This window comes from Miniopterus schreibersii, assembly GCF_964146895.1.
Source record: "Miniopterus schreibersii genome assembly, chromosome: 13".
Classification (NCBI taxonomy): domain Eukaryota; kingdom Metazoa; phylum Chordata; class Mammalia; order Chiroptera; family Miniopteridae; genus Miniopterus; species Miniopterus schreibersii.
In genome coordinates, this window is record NC_138113.1 from 48,079,066 (window position 1) to 48,096,860 (window position 17,795).

The following is a 17,795-nucleotide window of genomic DNA, read 5'->3' on the forward strand; positions in this document are numbered from 1 at the left end:
TCAGGATTCTGTTAGTAAAGAACGGGAAGTAAGGATACTAGATAGGCAGCAAAAAGTGTCCACTATCGCCAGTGACAGGAATTCAGACGCTGTCTCAAGAGACTGAGGATGAAGAGGCCTGAAGGACACGCACCCCGCACACAATCCAGAATTCATCCCTCATTTATCATCATCTATCATTTTATACATTTTATGTTTTTATTTCATTGTCTCTTTCCTACTTGAAAATAAGCTTGGTAAAAGCAGGAATTTTTGTCTTTGGGGTTATATTTTGTATTTCCCAATGGGTAGAACTGTGATGATACAAAGTAGGTACTTAATATTTGTTACAGGAGTAAATGGACACTCACCCCAGGCATCTGAGCTCTCCCAACATGGTAAAAAGGAACTAAGGGGAGACACTAAATATGTGTTGCTGAGATGTCTGTGTTTACTTCTTTGAGAAAATGTTTGGAACTTTAAAAAGAAACTTCCTATAGAAGTTCTGTATACCAAAGGCTTGAGGGAGCCTCCCTGGTTGACAATGCTTTGTGTTTTCACACGCAGTGGCTGGGGGAGGTAACACCCTCCATGACTCCCCAGGGAGGGGGAGGGCAGGAGCTCTCCATGTGGACCCTCCCAGACTCTGCTGTGTGTGTCTCCTCCTGGGGCTCATTTCAGCCTGTATCCTTTCTCTGTAGTAAATTATTCTTATAATTCTTATAAGAACTCTTCAGTGTGAGTTCTTTCAGTGAGCTCTAGGAGTCATTCTAGAGAATTATGAAACCAGAGTGGTAGTGGGGACCCTGGAATTTGTAGCCAGCTAGTCTGCGGTAAAGGTGAAACTGGAAACTTCCAAACGTATGGCTAGTGTCAAGCGAGGGCAGTCTTGTGGGGGCTGTTTATTCAGACTTTGCAAACGCTGTGCAAGCCACTAAATTTTGTAGTGATTTGTTACAGCAGCAGTATAAAACTAATACAAATATTATTATTATAATAAAACGCTTAAACACAAATGGCTCATCTTAAGAGAATGGACTTGGAATAGTGTCAGTGGGGAGCTGGGGTTAAGGAAGAGTAAAGCATAGTTGAAAGAGCCAAGTGCCAGCCTGAGAGTAGAACCGCAGTGGAGAGGCCCACACTGGGGTCAGCAACAGTGCAGGGGGTAGAATCACTCTAAGAGCATTTAGTCAGGGGACACTGCCCAATTAGACTAGCCATTTGGGACTTTCTGCCAGCCAGCACAGAGGGTCTCCTTCTCAGGCTCCACTTTTTGAGTAGAGGCTAAGAAATCTCCCCTGGGTGCAATTACTTGTGGATAATCCCAAAATAACAAAAGGAATCAGCACACCTCTTTCTAGGGATTCATTTTTAAAAAATTGGTGATAGATAAAGAGTTTGTTTTTTGATGTATGGTCTCTCCTATTATCCTCAGCTCAATTTATTATGTAGTCATTATAGGCCCCAGGATGCTTATCGTTGGGACCTGTGGCAGCTTTGGATAAATTCCAGTATAAATCAGGATAATGGCTTCTCTGAGTTGCTGTGGATTCAGACACCCTAAAGAGTTACATTTCCATTTTATTGATCCTATGAAAATATTTCAGACAATCACATATAAAAAGGTTTCTTCCAAATTCCTCATTTGCTGAATTGAATATTTACACAGAGTTCAAAGAGCAAAAGGTAAACCTCATACATGTTGGGTACACGTTGTTTTCTAGTAAATTCAGCCGAGGAGGAAGGGTTTCTGGGCTCATGGAGGAGCAGCCCACTGCTAACCCCTCCTAGCACGCTAGACAAGGCAATCTTGCTTCATTGGCCTCTACTACCATCTCTTACTCAGGCCACATCCTGATGACTCCATAGATTAGCGAATCTTGATTCCAGCCCTTGAGCAAAGGATCTTGCCATATCACTGCCAAGTTTTGTCCGTGCCCCTGCGTCTAAAGTAGTTGCCATCTGCTTAGAAGATCGGGCATCAGTGGTGAAAATCAGGATGAACATAATGCTGGCCATTACCTCACTCATACTGGGCAAATTTAGAGATAGCAGCTTAATTCAACCATACTCCAACAAGCTATAAGAAAGAAAAAGAAGATCCCTTAGGATTGGTGAGAGCAAATTAAATTAGACTTTGGGGTTTAGGCAGTCACATCAGCCTCTTTTATGAAATTTTCATTGCTTCCTATGGAGACATACCTTGCATATTATTTGATACTTTGGATTTCAGCTGAAAGGAGTAATGGTTGGGCAAGCTCCAGACTCTCAGCATATTAAGTGGCATGTGATAAAGTGCATTAAAGAAGCAGCACTTGCTATCCCAATTTGCAGTTAAGAATGGGGCAGTAGATTGGGTATCGAGGTCATTCAGCCTCATATTAAGTCCAGGCAGGCTTTGGGACCAACTCTATGATTTTGGGAATGCCATCCATTATCACATGGCTGTGCTAGGATTGTTGTCAAGGAAGGAGAGATGGGATTAAGTCTTCCAGACTTTCTCACTGTCTCACTCTTCTGGGACAAGGGACAGGAAATACTATGAAGAGGAATTTCGAGAACAATTGGCCCTTCCAGGTCAGCACAAATGAAAGAGTACTAAATCTCAGTCAACGGGATCCCCATGCATTAAACCAGGTCCTACTCTTTCCCCTAAAAGGGGGACATAAAATTACTTGCCAAAACTAGGCCCAACATGTCTGCTAGTGTCCTAGGGCCACTAGTTAAGCGAAATCATCTCCATACCTTTTTTAAGGGCTATAGACATTTCCATGAAAAGTTCCTCATAGAAAAAAGCCAGATCCCCAAAGTCCCCAGAGATATTCAAGGGGTCTTGGCGCTACAGATCCTCACCTATTTCAACTCCAGCATCCCACAAAGCTGGACCTGAGTTCAGATGGCTTGTATGTGGTGCATTTCCATCATCCCCCTCCCACACCCACAACCAATGTTGCTACTCAGTAGAGACATCTGCTCTCAGAGCCTTTCTCCAGACAGTAGTTCATCATTTTCCCCTGTCCTAAGGTCCCAGGACAAAATAAAGTTCTGAGTGAGCAATTAACACACTGCTGTCTGTTTGAACAATGGCTATCTAGGCTACTGTGGGAGTTCCCCTGACTCTTTTTAAGAACTGTGGCTGTAAGAGTTTCTGCTGTTTCTAAATGGAGCTTAACAAAGGTTCCACACATGGTGTAGGCACTTGTCAGTATCTCTTCATATGTACCAAGCAGGATTTGAAGTCACCATCACAGAGTCAAGTGCAGCTTTTGTTATCCCTCTGTTGAGGTTCACAGAAGGCAGAGTAGTGAATGTGGAGGCCTTGAGTTTCATGCCTGTTGGCTGAAGTGTGCTAAGAAACCAGGTAAATTAAAAAGACACTTACCCATGGTGAGGGCCAGGGCACTCTGACTTCCCCTGGCTCCAACAGCTCCCTCTTCCTCACCTCTCCTAATCAGCTCACTGGGGCTTTTGTCTCTGCTTTTAAAATGTCTCTCGAATTCGTCCCTCTCTTGCATACTGTCTGATAACTTGTCTTGGAGACTATATTAACCTCTTGTTTGGTTGCTCCTAGTTCCAGTTTAGAGCATACTCTGCTGCCAATCTGTCCCCCTGAAGCATGCTCAAAACCCCCGACATGTGTCGCCTTTCAATCTATAGCAAACTCTAACCTGGCACATAAGATCTGACTTCTGGCCTTAACCTCTCAAGTCTATTTTCTGCTCTCACTCTAATTCTTATCCAAGGTCATATACTTCCCCTGTGTCCTTGGGGAAGGGACTCTCCCTCTGTTATTCCCTTTCCTGGAAGTGCTCCCTTCTTTCTTCCTTTCTGATCCCCGAGGGCTATGCTTGGATCCAATCAAACTCTCACTTGACCGTGAAGTATTCCCGGATCCTCTGACTGGGACGGCTCAAACTTTCTTCTGTGCTCTCTTAGCAACCAGACTGCATTTTCCATCTAGTGTTGATTGCACTCTCCTTTATTTTATTGTTAACTAGATTGTGAATGCAGGGAATGTAAAATTGTTATCTGGTATAACTTTGCATGCATAAGAGGCTGACACGATACAAATAATAAATATTAAATGACTCCAACCTGCTGCTCTGGCTTTTTCACATTTTACCACCTGCATGCTTATTTACAGAGTCCTTATGCTCTGATGGTTAAGAGTTCAGCCTTTGGGCCCTGGCCAGTGTGGCTCATTTGGTTGGGTATCCTCGCACTGAGGTGTTGTCAGTTGGATTCCCATCAGAGCACATGTGCAGGTTGCAGGTTCAATTCCCCAGTAGGGGACGTGCAGGAGACATCCGATCATCGATGTTCCACTCTGGCATGGATATTTCTCCCTCTCTCTCTCTTTCTCTCTCTCTCTTCCCCCTCTCTCCCTCCCTCTCCCTTCCTCTCTAAAAATCAATTTAAAATATTTTTAGAACGAGTTCAGCCTTTCAGATCCAAACTATCTGGACTTGAATCTTGGCTCTGTCCCCTAACATCTGGGTGATCTAAGTTAAGTTACTTCATGAGGATATTAATAGGGGACTCACACAATCACCATAAGAATTAAGTGAGTTGACATGAGTAAAGCACTTAGAACAGAGCCTGGCACACAGTAAATATTCAATAAAAATTAGCAAGTTCATTTAGCTAAACTGTCCTTCAACCCTGTGGTCACTAAAGAAGAAAGGACTGGGTAACATGAGGTACACAGGTTTTATTCAGAATGAGCCGGGAAGAGAAAGGCTCTGGAGCAGAAAAGGCCTGGCAGATTCTGCAGTCCGGGGAGGCAGTGCTGAGGAGTCCACGAGACAGAAAGGAGCAGGCAGGTCTAGAGTCCCCGGTGGGTAGAAACCAGAAAGCAGGAGGTCAGAGTCTGTGAGAGCGGTGCCATGAACAGAATGGAAAATGCCTGGTCCCAGAGCAGATGTGGCTGTCCCTCCAGCTGTAGCCCTCTAATTTATTTCTGTGGGAAGACGTTAACATTCGGGGTGGAGGCTGGGAGACAACTGAAGAGAAGAGGCACCAGACGAGTGTGTGGAGAAGCACAGAACGGGCATGACTGTCTGCAGAAGGCTGTTTACAGATACAAATGGTGCCACTCAGTTGCCCACAGTTGCTGCTGGGCAAGAGGGCTTTAGAGCTGTCCCATTTGACATCGAAACTGTGACTGGCTCTAGGAATCACCAATAATAATGAAGGCAGAAACGGCAAACTTTGAAAGACTATTGGCTTGAATAACAGAGAAGCGGTTGCTGACTGGCTACTTGATTAATCACGGGGTTCTCTTTACGTTGGATGCCCATTTTCCTGTCTTGGATGAAAAGCATTAGTGTTTCAGACACTTTGATGATTGGGTTTTAGCCAGCTGTTCTCATCCCAATTTAGTTGTAATTGATTAAAGTAGTTGGATTAATCTCTCAGGCTATTAAAAATAGAAAATATTTACTGGAATATTTTAACAATAAAATACCTGCATGTTGTGGACAAAGCCATAAATGTAGTCAATTTTATCGCTGGCCTTTGTTAATTAAAATATCACATCACATTAAAAATTAAATTGGCCTTAAAATTGCAAGTATACAAAGGTCTATACCCTTCCAATGTACTCTTTTAAATTGGTGATTAGAACAAAAAGAGTTAATGTAATTTTATTGAATTAAAAATCTCCATCTTTTAAGGATCTAAGGCCATGTAAAACTTAGAATCAAACAACAGGAATAGACCTATAGAATCCAGAGTTCTGTAAGATACACTCACCATGCACTGTCAATGTGGACATGTTAAAACATTCACCACACACTGTCGACATGGACATGTTAAATATGTTCTCTATATTCGGGTATTTTGTAAGCAGCGTTGACTTTTTAAGTCCCAACAGCATCACAATTTTTGCATTTTTTAAAATGCCTGAGCAAATGTCTATAATAAACAGATAATCTAAAGGATTTCTATTGGGTAACACTACTTATGGAAGTAGTATGCACAGCAGTGTTAGCCATTTCACATGTATGTAATATGCACATGTGCATATCCAGCCTCAGTGACATGTTTGTACTATCTGTAGGATAGCACAGTCCAGTGTAAGGTCAATTTGATAAATGGCATTTTAGCAAACATCGTGCAAATGTTGACTTACTCTACTTCTCCAAAAGGGACATACAGATGGCCAAGAGACATATAAAAAAAGTGCTCAGTGTCACTAATCATCAGAGAAATGCAAATTAAAACCACAATGAGGTATCACCTCACACCTGTCAGAATGGCACCATCAACAAATCAACAAACGACTTGTGCTGGCGAGGGTGTGGAGAAAGGGGAGCCCTGGTACACTGCTGGTGGGAATGCAGACTGGGGCAGCCACTGTGGAACACAGTGTGGAGTTTCCTCAAAAAATTAAAAATGGAGCTGCCTTTTGACCCAGTGATCCCACTTCTAGGAATATATCCTAAGAATCCCAAAACACCAGTCAGAATGAATCTATGCACCCCTATGTTCATAGCAGTGCAATTTACAATTTGCACAAACAGCCCAAGTGCCCATTGGTAGATGAGTGGATAAAAAAGCTGTGGGACATTTACACCATGGAGTACTATGTGGTTGTGAAAAAGAAGGATCTTTTACTCTTTGAGACAGCATGGAGAGAACTGGGGGGTATTATGCTGAGTGAAATAAGCCAGTCAGAGAAAAACAAATATCACATGATCTCACTTATAAGAGGAATCTAATGAACGTAATAAACTGACGAACAAAACAGGTCCAGAGACATGGAGGCATAGAATGTACTGATATATCTCAGAGGGGAGGCATGAGAGGGAGATGGGAAGAGATTAATCAAAGAACTCATACATATATGCATAACCAATGAACACAAACAATAGTGTGATGAAGGCCTGGGGTGGGGCAGGGGCTGGGAGGAGGGGGGATTTGGGGGACATCTATAATACTGTCAACAATAAAATAAAATTTAATAATTAAAATTTAATAAGAAAATGTAAATGTGTGTAAAATGTTTGAAGGAATTATTTAGTGTGTGAAAATGATGGTCTTAACTTGCTGTACAAGCCTACAGATCTTTCTTTTCAGGGTGAACTTTGTTTTTTCCTTTTTACCAAGACAAAAATGTTGAAAAAAATAAGTTTGATTTTTTGGTAAGATAATTTATTTGGGGGTTCAAATTCCCTGTTAGACAACTTGAACTTTTTCCCTTGCCTTTAGATACATAAGTCAGTAGTCCTTCATTTGGTTAGTGATTATTACGAAGATGTGCTAGAATGCAGATACCTTGTCCAGCTCTCTGAAACAAAATAAAAATTAAAAATAAAAAAATAAAATTTTTTAAAAAGCTGTTTGATATGTAAACCTCTCAGCTCCCAGTCCTGTCCTGTCCCTCTGGCCTCCATCTACTTGCTTACTCTCATATATATATATAATTGACTTCAAAGAGAGGAAGAGAGAGGGAGAGAGAGAAACATCAACGATGAGAGAGAGGCATTGATCGGCTGCCTCCTGCACACCCCCCGCTGGAGATCGAGCCCACTCTCTTTTTTATGGGCTGCTTTCAAGCTTTGACCTCACCTATCCATGCTAAACAGTGTCACCAACTATGTTTTCAGTGGAGGAGTATTAGAGTGATCCGGTCTTAAGCATAAGTAGTTCTAGACAGAAAAATGTGTCCCATAATGTTGAAGGGTAGTGCTAAGCACTTTGAGACACATATATAAAAATGGCATGAGTCAAGATATGGGCCAGCCCTCATTCTGGTTTGGGAGAAAGTGCTAATGTACTTGAAATAGTACTGCTAATACACGATAACATGTTTTTAAAAGCAATTTATGTGCTCTGAACTATAAATGCTTCAAGGATTCAAAATAAAAGTGGTCCAGTAATGACTGTAGGGATCAAAGAAAGTTGCTTTGAATAAGTTGAGTGGCACCTAAGTATTGATATGATTTGGCTAAGCAGAGGGAACATAGGTGATTGCATGAGGTACAGTAGAAAAAATATATGCAGAGAGAAATAAATGAACACAGCACATTTGGGTGAAGACAAGGCTGCCTCTAGGGAGCAGTACAAGGTTTTAAGGCCAGACAGCTCTGGACTGAGGAGAGTTCTGAAGAGCAAAGTAAAGAACTGAAGCACATAGGGTGGAAAATAAGGAAACACTGTGTGGGATTTTGTTTGTTTCCTCATGTAAAAATGAGAAACTTGAAAAGCAAGAAAACAATCTCACCCAGCAGTTTCAGCCAATTTGAACTTCTTCGAACAAAGCAATCTCCTGTGGCTAATTATATTAGCACTTCATACTCCCAGACAACTTCACCTTTGGTACTTCCTTCACACCCCACTTTTGGAACAAAGGGACAGGAAAATCAGCTGGCTTTTCAAGATCGGGAAAACAGATCAAGGGGTTAGATCTACAACTTTCTTACTTCCAAGAACTGAGCTTCTACTGCTAGGCTGGATCTGTCCTGGGTACTCTGTTAACATTTGAAGGTCATTATAATGCCTCCCTTGTATATAACTTCTTTTACAACACTATCGCAACCATATTTTGTTTGTTTACCAGGTTTTTCTGTAACCTTATTATAGTTTAATAGACATTAGTCTCTTGATTCTAGTTGTTAAGCTCATTCATTCCTTGTGTTACGTGTTGATAGACTGTCTTCCAAAACCACAGAACTGAAGGCCAGATGCTGGTCCTTGGTGAATTTTCCAAGGCAAATGCTCCCTTGGAAAGTCTCTTGTCAGCTAAACACCTGGTATAGTGGAATAGACTGTCCAAAGCTACTAGTTACTGAGACATTAACTCACAAAACTTGGTTAAACAGGCTGTATGGTGATAATATGTTGAGTGAGACTTCCTTAAACCAGTCTGGGAAGCAAGCAAGTCTCAATAAAAGCTCTGAAGGTACGGCTCTAATCCATCTAAAACCATTAAACTGATTATCAGCTACCTCAGTTCAAATTCATTGAAATCATGATTTCCCTGAGGGTTCATAACCCATTAGTGTTTGTAACAAGATAGTAATAAATCTGCAATGGAATTTACCCAAGTAGTAGGCTATCTTCAGTATTATTGACACCCCCATCAAACACCCAGAAACCTCACCTGATCCTTGTGTGTGTGTTCGTGTGTGTTTCAATTACAGTTTATGTTCAATATTATTCTGTATTAGTTTCAGATGTACAGCATAGAACTTTACAGAGTGGTCCCCCCGATATATCAAGTACCCACTTGGCACCCATACATAGTTATGATGATAGTATTGACTATATTCCCTATGTTGTAATTTATATCTCTGTGACTATTCTGTAACTACCAATTTGTACTTCTTAATCCCTTCACCTTTTTCACCCAGTCCCCTAACCCCTTCCCCTGTCAACCCTCAGTCTACCTCACCAGATTCTTGAATTCTAAGAGTGATCGCCACACTCCACCCTGCGTTTTATATGCTTTCTCTACATCTCCAACGCAAAAAAAGAGAAAAACACACACAAATAGTTATGATCATGTTCTCAGAGCATCAATATCTTACAGAAAGATTCTTAAGACGTATTGTATTTGAGTTGCTGAAGACTTGGAGTGTTCTGTGAAATCGTGACATAGCCCCTGGGATGATTTGGGCCAGGCACCGGGCACTTGCCTTTGCTGGTAAGCCAAAGGTACGGCTTGCCTTCTTGGGAGTGTTCTCTCTCCTTTTGGAACAGATTTAGCGAAGCAGTCGATTTTTCCTTGGCTAAGGCTGGAATGTCTATGGAAGATCCAGAGGGAAAACGCTCTCCTGGAAGTGTCAGGGGAAGGTTCGGTGTCTCACATTTGGTGAGAGTCCTGAACCCACCTTCCCAGAAACCTTCCATGCCCCCCCCCCTCAGACAGAAGGAGAGGGGAGCAGGGAGATGGAACTCCTCGCATAGGCTGAAAAAAGAAAAAGGTCTGGGCCACCGAGGGGATGGGAGCGAAGACCTTGCGGGGAGACGCGAGGTCAGGAACTTCGGGGTCTGCTCTGGTACAGCTGAATGACGCCAGCCTTGTGCAAGTCTTCCCACAGCCTGGCCTCCAGCAGCAGATCGTGGTTGGAATAAAACTGCAGTGGCTTCTTTTTCCGGTCAAAATAGTGTTCCGAAAACGCCCTGTAGTTTTCCGTGATAAATCCATAGGCACTGACCTGGTCACAGGTGTGCAAAGCCGCCAGCAGCATCAGGGCCCCGGTGCTCGGCATGTATATGCCCTCCGTCCGCCCGTCACTCAGGCTCGAGTTCAGAAACCTCAGGGTCAGGTACTGGATGAACTTGGGGTGCAGCAGCTTGAACTTACCTGCAGGGGCGCCCGGCCCAAAGTAGGCCTGAGGCCTGTCCCCCTTGTCTTCGCCCTCGGGGACAGGCACCCCCAGAAGGGCCGACCGCAGCATGAGGAGGTCGCGCAGGCCGGTGGGAATGAAGACGTAGCTCAGGCCGGGCCCCCGGGGCACCGCGAGGAAGCCCAGGTGCCGGTACCTGCGCAGGGAGCTCTTCATGGTGTTCACCGTGAAGCCGTAGAAGGAGGTCCTGGTGCCCACGTCGCTCTCGAAGCCTTCGGTCACCGCGCCGTTGACCCTGAAGACGTAGTCGTGGCCGTCGATGCGGCGGCCCTGGCGCGAGCCGTTGAGGATGCCGCCGTTGGCCACCACGGCGCAGCGCACGCAGCGCGCGCCCGGCGCGGCCGCCAGGAGCCGCGCGCTCTCGCCGCCCCGCAGCAGGCGCAGCGTGGAGGCCACGGCCTCGCGCGACAGGCCGCTCCAGCCGTAGGGCCCCTGGAGCTGGCTCAGGTCGTCCCAGAGCTGCGGCGTGAGCAGGCCGGCCCACAGCAGCACCGGGGCGGACAGGTCCACCAGGCGCTGGAAGCGCGGGAGGCGCTGCAGCGCCGCGGCCCGGGGGCGCGGGCAGGCCTGGGGGCGCGCCGCCGCCTCGGGCCCCGCCGCCAGGTACCAGGAGCCCAGGAGCCCGGCGCCCGCGGCCAGCAGCAGCAGCCAGAGCCCCGGGAGCCACCTGCCCAGCATCCTGCGGCCGCGCCGGGCTGGGCCCCGCCAGCGCCCCGCGCCGCCTGCGCTCCGTCACAATCCCGCCCGCGGGGGCGCGGGGCACCGGGGGGCGCGGGGCACCGGGGGCGTCCGCGGGCGGCGGAGGAAACAGGCTCAGAGGCCCCGGCGCTCGCCCGGCGGGTCCGGGCTCGGTTAGTTCTAACACCGGCCCGTGTCTCTCTCTGGCATCCAGATTAATGAATTGTCCTTCTCCAAACGTATGTATTCAGGGTGCAGAGTAGCCCATTTACTGGGAAGGTGATGCGCACGATTATTCTATAATAATAATAATAATAATAATAATAATAAAATTCCTTAAGCCTTAACTAAATGTTAAAATCTACGCAAGAACAGTTGCAAATGTTGCGCTTTGTCTCTCTATGGCCGATTCCCTTTGCTGTTCCCCATTGTTGTTTACGAAATGCGGATTTTAAAACAGAAATGGAAACGCCTGAACCCCTTTGTATGTCTGATTGAGTTCATCCCATATAAAAAGGCAACTGATCGGTACCATATATGGAAAGAGGCAGCACGCGGCAGTCTCCCACTTTAATAAATTATCTGGATTAACAATTCAAAAATATTTTTCATATCTTATCTGCCTTAGGTGATACTCTAAATCATTTCCATGAGTCTTGGAGAGGCTTAAACATGAGGAATAATTTTCATTTACTTTTACTTTTTCTGTTGTTGAGTATTTTGTTCACCTCAACTGTTGAGAAGACAGAAGAACAGTAGATGAATGTCTCCATCTAGAGCCTGTTTAGGAAAAATGTAATAGCTAAAACGAAATCATTCTGTATTCTGATGCTGGGCTGCCATGCAACAACTCATCAGTGTGTCGGGAGGAACCGTCAAGGATGAGACTAACTTGTTTGGAATGGACACTGTGTGGCCAGGTTTATATCCCCCAGGATGCTGGTTTAGTTTCTATTCATGTGCCCTAAGATTGCTGGGCACAAAGTAATTCAGAGCTTTATAGCTCAAATGAACCAAATGGCACCGTAACGTCTGTCTGCGCCTGATAACATCTCTGCATAAGTAGTAAATGAAGAATTTGGAGTCTGTGTGGTAGATTCCATCATAGAAATAGGCAAAGGGTACATCGGAAAGAAAAGAAATGGCACTTAAGCCAGACTTAGCAGTTCAAGGAGAGTCTCCTGAATACGCTGATATAGGAATTAAACCATAAAAGGCTATTTTTATTTTTTAATGATAATTTTATTTAATTTGTCTTTGTGTGATTTTTTTATTTTAGTTATAAATATTCACACACCCTCATTCCATCTCTTCCTTCATCTTACTCTATCAATTATTCATCCCCTATCTCCTTTTTATAATCTCTACTTTTTTTTTTTCCATTTCTATTAGCACCTTCCCCTTGGCTTCTGACTCATTCTCAGTTTTTCTTTTACTTATTTGAGTTGTCAGTCTTTTTGGCATTGTTCATACTCCCACCTGCTAGAAATTCTCTCTTCCCTGGTCCCCACTGCACTAAACTGTAACAGGTGCTGTTAATGTTTCTTCCATAGCTCTTAAGCACTTATCCTTTCCGCGCATGACAGCCCAGACTTACTGTCACCAGCACCAGATACTCTAGCCTGAGAGTTCTCTGGCCACTGGAACCCACTCAATGCTCATGTGACAGGCCTACAGTGTCAGGGAATTAACAACCCCTGAGAACCACCCCAATGACTAACATCAATTGCTATACAGATACTTCAACCCCTGCACCCCAGAGGCAAGACAATTTTACAACACATATCTGTACTGGGTCTCAGAGTTCCACAGTGAAGTTGAGCTTCAGTTGCTCACATTTGTAAACTGCTCCATAAAGCAACCTTTACTGGGTTTCCTCTCTTCCCTGTCTCACCTCTTCACTCATCTACTGGTACTTCCTAGGGTCATTCCAAATAAATGTCCTGCACTCAAACCTTGTCTTGGGGTTTTCATAAAGACAAAATTTTAATTCCCTAATATTCCCTGAATATTCCCTGAATATTTCTTTTCAGTACTTTTTCCTGTCACAGAGACTCTTTAAATGTTAAGGATTCTAAGGTTCCCCTCTTTGGTAGAGCTCATCTGCATTCCTGTTTTTATTTACCATCTATAGGTTGATTCTTAAATCAGTTTCTATAGCTCTGGTACAACTTTCAAAGACCTAACTTCACTAGGATGTTTCTGATTCATACAAAATTATGAACTCTTTGAGGACTTGCCTATCGTTTTTTATTTCTTTATTTCCAAACTTTAAAATAGTATCTGACATGCCATATATATTGAGTAAATGATATTTGAATTGTTTAGAAGATGAAAGTACAGAAGAAATGTCAATTTATTTCATACAGGCCATAGTAGAATCATTCCATGCCTACATAGTAACAAAAGAACATCTGCTTGGTCAATTTATACAAAAAATATATTCAAATCTGTAAAGCAGAAGCAAATTGTACCTTGTTGGAGCATTGTAGCCTAAGTAGCCAGCTGACTGAGCTGTTCATGCTCTAACAGAATGTATTGACAAATTCAACAATTTGAGTATTAAGGACTGAAAAATCAGTATTTAATGTCTGTAGCTTTTATTCCCCTTTCAATTAATCAGCTATTCAAAAGCTACCTTGCTCTGCTGAGTCCAATTTGTCTAGATTTCAGGAGATCTGATAACCACCAGGAACTACATTTCTTATGTTTAAAATAAACTGGAGCACCAGCAAGTCCATTTAGGAAATGGAAGGCTGCCAGATAGAGTACCCAGATCCACTACTGACAATAGCTATTTGATTAATGCTAATAAAGTATTTCATGGGTAAGAGCTAAGGTTGTGTGCAAGAAAATAGGCCCGTTTTTGCTAAGAACCCTTTAAAGAATCATCCTCTAGAATAGCAGAATGTCCATGTTAATCGCAATTTAAGTTGACTGCTTATTTCACAGGTGAAGTTGAAATCCAGAGATACGCAGCAACTTTTTCTAGACCACAGCAAAAGTGATAAGCTGAGATCAAGATATCACTTGCATGGTTTAGAGCCAGATGTTCTGCCACCTCATTTGTATATTGCTTCAAAAGTGCAATGGCAAAGAAATATTTAATGGCTTTGCAACTGCTTCAACATACAGGGCAGAATTTGTTAGAATTAGAAAAAAAAATCAGACCTGGAAGAGAATCTAATGATTATTAGGTACAACTCTTTTTCCTATTAAACATGTCCAATCTATAATATCTAAAAAGCAGTTTTTAGCCTGGCCAGGCGTGGCTCAGTGGTTGAGCTTTGACCTAGGATCGAGGCTATCGGTTCGATTCCTGGTCAGGGCACATGCCCGGGTTGCGGGCTGCAGCCGATCAATGGCTCTCTTGTCGTTGACGTTTCTCTCTCTCTCTCCCTCTCCTTTCCTCTCTCTGAAATCAATAAAGATATATTTTTTAAAATAAAATAAAAAGTTTTTAGTTTCCAGTATAATGTACAAAAAGTGTAGTATCATCATTTCTGTTTTTACAAGAAAAGAAAAGCTGAACAAACTGAAAATCCACAACTCTTCTTAAATCCATGAGAGAAATGAAGTGACAGGGCAAACCACTGACATGAAAAGTGGAGAGGCAGGTGAATACAGATAATCACAGCTTACCAAGAGCAGAAGCTGCTGTGCCTGTTAGGAACACTTAAGTGGTGATTAAATAATTGCTGAAGATGAAGCATTGGCCAGCTTGAGAGATAAGAACCCCTGGGGACCCAACCTCAAGTTTACCAGCCAAGAGCTGCACTGAGTTCTCACTCTAAAGATCGGAGAAAAATCGATTTATGTTTCTGACAGAGGAAGTGAGAAAGTAACGTTTTTTACATAAGCTCTGAATACTTTGTTCTTTATAACAACCGCCAATCTGCAAGGGAAACTACCTGAGCCTAACCAAGTAGGGTTTTCTAGAGCCTAACCACCCTGGGTGAAAGAAATTATCCAACTCTAGCCTGGCCACTTGGCTCAGTGGTTGAGCATTGACCCATGAACTAGGAGGTCACCAGTTAAATTCCCCGGTTCAATTCCCCATCAGGGCACATGCTCAGGTTCAGGGGCATGTGGGAGGCAGCCTTTCCATGACGTTTCTCTCTCATCGATGTTTCTCTCTCTATTCCTCTCCTTTTCTCTCTAAAATCAATAAAAAAACATATTTACAAATAGAAATTATCGAACTCCAGCCTCATCTTGCATTCTTGTCTTACCTAAGGAGAGAGGGGTAATCTGAGAAGCACCAGTAAAAGTCACAGCCCAGAGACACAGGTTGATAAAAGACTGAGACCTAATCATAGAATTAGAGAATATTTCCCCTCCCGTATATCTTACCAGTACACCAATAGGTCTCCTGTCTAACAGGAGATAACAGTTGAAACAGTGGCAAGGTGTGGATTCTATTTAAGAAGGAGCCTCTAGAGAAACCCAGGACAACAGGGAAGACAAAAACAAGAAATAAAGGAAAGTTTAGCCTCTGACACCACAGCTACAGAAACAGTAAACACAGCCTTACTCTTTGCCAGATAAGCATTGTCATACTAAAGGCCTATTTGCCTCAGTCCCATTAACCTAGTACATCAGGTCTAACGTTCAACAGAAACTTATAAGACATGCTAAGAAACAAAAATACAATCTGAAGAGACAAAGGAAGCATGAAAACTGGACTCAAATATAGCAGAATTTTGGAATTATTGGACCAGCAATTTAAAATAACTGGGGTTAACATGCAAAATGGCTCTTGTGGAAAAAGTGGACAACATGCAAGGACAGATGGGTAATGTAAGCAGAAAGATGGAAACTCTAAGAGAGGAAATGCTAAAAATAAAAAAAACACTGCAACAGAAATAAAGAATTCCTTTGGTGGGCTCACCAGTAGCCTGAAATGGCCAAGGAAAGAATCAGGAAGCTTGAATATATGTCAATAGGAACTTCCCAGACTAAACAGCAAAAAGGATAAGAAAAATTAGGAACAAAACAGTTGAGAACCGTGGGATCATTACAAAAGGTGTAATATTCAGAAAGAGACCACAATTCAGAAAAATAATAGCTACAATTATAATAGATGAGAATTTTCTAAAAATAATGACAGGTACCAAACCACAGGTCCAGGAAGCTCGGAGATCAAGCAAAACAAATGTTACAAACTCTATAACTAAGCATACTATATCCCAACTGCATTAAAGAAAATCTTGAAGGAAACTGGGGCTGCGAGTTGGGTGGGAGAGGGGAGGGGGGGAAACCCTACCTGTAGAGAAACATAGATCAGAATCACTGTGGACGTCCTATCCAAAGCCATGCCAGCAAGCAGAGGGCGAAGTGAAACATTTAAAGTACTGAAAGAGAAAAAAAAAACCTTTAATTCTGTATCCAGTGAAATGATTCTTTAACAGTGAAGGAAAAATAAAACTTTCTGAGACAGAAGAAAAAAAAATTTTGCCAGTAGGCCTGCTTTGCAGAAATGTTTTAAAAAAATTTAAAAAGTTCTTCAAAGAGAAGAAAAAGTATATCACTCAAAAACTCTGATCTACCTAAGGAAAGGGGAAGCATTGGAAAATGATTAAGTAAAGGTAAAATAAAAACTTTTTTTTTTTTTTAATTGATTCAACAGACAACAGTTTGTTGAAAATAATCATAGCAACAAGGTATTGGCTGATTATAACTTATGAATAAGTGAAATGGATACGGCAATGCAATAAGGACCAGGAGGGAGGCATTGGAAATTTCCTGTTAGAAGATACATGCACAACTCATGAAATGGTATAGTGTAATTTGCAAGTAGACAGAGTAATTGCAAATGTCTATTACCAACTCTAGGGCAACCATTAAGATAATTTTAAAAAGAAGTGTAATTGGTATGCTAAGAGAAGAAAGAAAAGGGAATCATATAAAATTCTCACTTAAAACCAAAAATAAAAAAGAGTGAATGACACAAAGAAAAACAGTGAAGAAGAAGAATGAATAGAAAACTATTACAGACATGGTAGATATTAATCCAACTATATCAATAGCCATTTTAAATGTGACTAGCTAAAAGACAGACTGTTTGAGTAAAAAAATAAGACTTGTCTATGTGCTGTTTACAAGAAATCCACTTTAAACCTAAAAACACAGAGATTAAATAAAAGTAAAGGGATGGATAAAAATAAACCACATCGACACTCACCAAAGGAAGCTGGAGTAGCTGTACTAATTTCAGACAAAGATTTCAGTGCTAGGAATATTCTCAGGGATAGAGGACAATCCATAATGATGAAGGGGTCAATTCACCAAGAAGATTTAATCCTTACTGTGTATCCACCTAACAAGAAAGCATCAAAATACAGGAGGCAAAAACTGATAGAACTTCAAGGAGAAATAGATGAAGGCTCTATTATAGTTGGAGACAGACCCGGCAGACAGAAAATCAGTAAAGATAAAATTGAACTGACCAGCACTATCAATTACAAAGCATAACTCAGAGATATTGCAGGCTCAGTCCCAGACCACCGCAATAAAGCAAATATCACAATAAAGCAAGTCACATGCTTTTTTCTTCCAGTGCATATATAAAACTTATGTTTACACTATAATGTAATTTATTATGTGTTCAATAGCAATATGTTTTTAAAATGTGTGTACCTTAATTTAAAAAAATATTGCTAAAAAAAATGCTAACCGTCATCTGAGTCTATTGGAAAAATGATGCCAATAGACTTGGTCAAAGCAGGGTTGCCACAAACGTTCAATTTGTAAAAAATGCAATATCTGCAAAGTGCAATGAAG

The 17,795-nt window shown here is 42.3% G+C and overlaps 1 pseudogene across 1 annotated transcript; it reads right to left on the reverse strand.

The window, feature by feature from the left end:
* Nucleotides 1–9,959: 9,959 nt before the first annotated feature.
* On the reverse strand, nucleotides 9,960–16,329 carry LOC308566263 (alpha-N-acetylgalactosaminide alpha-2,6-sialyltransferase 2 pseudogene; annotated as a pseudogene). The gene is made up of 2 exons: nucleotides 16,279–16,329; nucleotides 9,960–10,919 (listed from the first exon to the last, which is right to left on the reverse strand). The product of its transcript is annotated as an alpha-N-acetylgalactosaminide alpha-2,6-sialyltransferase 2 pseudogene (transcript).
* Nucleotides 16,330–17,795: the final 1,466 nt, after the last annotated feature.